Consider the following 2,458-nt stretch of genomic DNA (forward strand, 5'->3'; position numbering starts at 1 on the left):
GTAAGGGGCGCCGGAAGTTGGCAGACCCGTCAGCGATCCTGTTCTGTCTCCCTGTAATGTTTGTCTGATTTTGAATGGGATTGTGCTGAAAATCTTAATTTCCTCTCAGGGATTAATAAAGTATTTCTGATTCTGATTCTGAATATTTCCCATCGACGAAGTCAACCGGCGTCACAAAACAGATTGTTTGACTTTGGATCTTCCACTGGACCTTTTTTTTTTTTTTTTCAAAATATTTGTATTGAATTTTTCAAACAGTACAGTATGATGGATCATGGCAACAGCAAGTTGAGGTATCTGCACATTTTACAATATGTAACATAGTAAACCCCACCCCTTACAATACCCACCCACTTTAATTCCCAAGGTAATTGTCACCTAGTGCCCACAACAAATATAGACACACATGAATATATGCAAACTTAGATTTCCACTGCACCTTTTATTTTTCAAAAAGCAGCCTCCACTGAAGCAAGACAACTTGTCATCAAGCCTGTCTGTCTGCGCCAGCGTCTTGTGGCCGGTTGCACGCCGCTTATATAAGCCCGACCTGGTAAAATTCCACAAAGCCGGCGCCTCTCTCCTCCACGTTCCTCCAAGTGTTCACGCTCTAAAGCGTCACACAATTTTCTCACTGTTTCTCGCTCTTGGGATGTTTTTACAGCTGCTTTTACAACAGTGGGGGCTGCCTCACATCAAATGCGATTGTGCCTTTAAGAGATCCACGCCGTCTTCGAATACACTGCGTGCCATTGTTTTCGGTGGGCCCGAGCCCCGAGTGGACGAGGGAAGCCTCTGTGGCCACTGAGGGACGGGAAATCTCTTCATTTAATTTATGTGCATTAGTTTCACTTGCAGTGCAACGGAAATAGGAACACTTGTGAAACTTCAAAATTGAAATAGAAAAACGCAGCAGGAAAGAAAACTGAGATTACGCATTGATGAGTCACAGATGAGACGGATGAGAACTACTGTATCAGTTTGCTTTGCCTTGTAAGACAAAACCACCACTTAAAGAGGTATATACACACATGGCGCAGAATCAAAGTGTCACATGTCCACCTCTGCTCGATCACTTATCCATCCATCCATCCATGAATTCCAAGTGCACCGAGCGTATCGTCAACAAAGAGGTCGAGATCTGATGGGCCCGTCCGGGGGGGGGATGCAATGCATTTGTTCTGTCTGGAAACGGAGCTGACATTTGAGTGAGCAATATCGCAGCTGTGCATTTTGCCAGGTTTTTTCCATGTTTCCACTATCAACCGCGAGAATCATATCACACGCCTCGCCCTGGTGCACGAGGACATTGCGTCTGAGAGTGTGCATGTCAAACAAGGACAAATGTAGCCAACTTGAATCACTGCACCGATCTAAGAAATGATGTAATTTCCACCTCTTTTGCATGTCTATAGATTAGTCTACAGGTCAGTACACAGGCAGGAGAAGCAACTCTGAAAAGCGACTTTACTGTAGCTTAATTTAGATTGGAAGCTGTTTCGTAGTAATTACTACGAAACAGCTTCCAATCGGTTCTGTGTTGAATTTGCAATTATTAATACTTGCAGGAAGTGACGGCGAAGAAGAGCAAAGGGAAGTGTACAAAGGAAATGGACAGTGAGATGAGTGACCAGGTAAATGATGAAGTAATTATGCCAATGTTTTAATTCAATTCATAAAGATCCCAGTTCTGTGTTGAATTTGCAATTATAAATACTTGCAGGAAGTGAAGAATAAGAAAACAGGGAAAGGGAAAAGAACCAAGCAAACGCTAATGAGACCAGTGAGCATTGAGCAGGTAAACAAGGAGTAAATTATGCCATGTTTTAATTGAATTCAATTCATCTACATTCCAGTGCTGTCTTTGTTGTATTTGTGAATATCTATAATTATTTACTTCCAGGAAGAGAACCAACAAGAAGGGGCAGGAGTACACTGACGCGCACGACCAAGACCACAGCATTCCATTTCTATTGTATTATAATTATCACTAATAAAGAATTATTGTTGAATTTTCTGTTTGAGTGTTGTAGTCCTGACAATATAGCACAAAAACAGACGTAAATACCACTGCATTCCATTTCTATTGTATTATAATTATCACTAATAAAGAATTATTGTTGAATTTTCTGTTTGAGTGTCAGTCCTGACAATATAGCACAAAAACAGACGTAAATACCACTGCATTCCATTTCTATTGTATTATAATTATCACTAATAAAGAATTATTGTTGAATTTTCTGTTTGAGTGTTATAGTCCTGACAATATAGCACAAAAACAGACGTAAATACCACTGCATTCCATTTCTATTGTATTATAATTATCACTAATAAAGAATTATTGTTGAATTTTCTGTTTGAGTGTCAGTCCTGACAATATAGCACAAAAACAGACGTAAATACCACTGCATTCCATTTCTATTGTATTATAATTATCACTAATAAAGAATTATTGTTG

General features: G+C 39.8%; 1 long non-coding RNA gene across 1 annotated transcript; it reads left to right on the top strand.

Moving 5' to 3' along the window:
* Positions 1-516: 516 nt before the first annotated feature.
* Positions 517-2,017, top strand: LOC133576269 (uncharacterized). The gene is made up of 3 exons (XR_009811612.2): positions 517-1,634; positions 1,724-1,798; positions 1,904-2,017. It is a non-coding gene; the product is annotated as an uncharacterized lncRNA (long non-coding RNA).
* Positions 2,018-2,458: the final 441 nt, after the last annotated feature.

The sequence above is a fragment of the Nerophis lumbriciformis genome, linkage group LG03 (assembly GCF_033978685.3).
Source record: "Nerophis lumbriciformis linkage group LG03, RoL_Nlum_v2.1, whole genome shotgun sequence".
NCBI lineage: Eukaryota > Metazoa > Chordata > Actinopteri > Syngnathiformes > Syngnathidae > Nerophis > Nerophis lumbriciformis.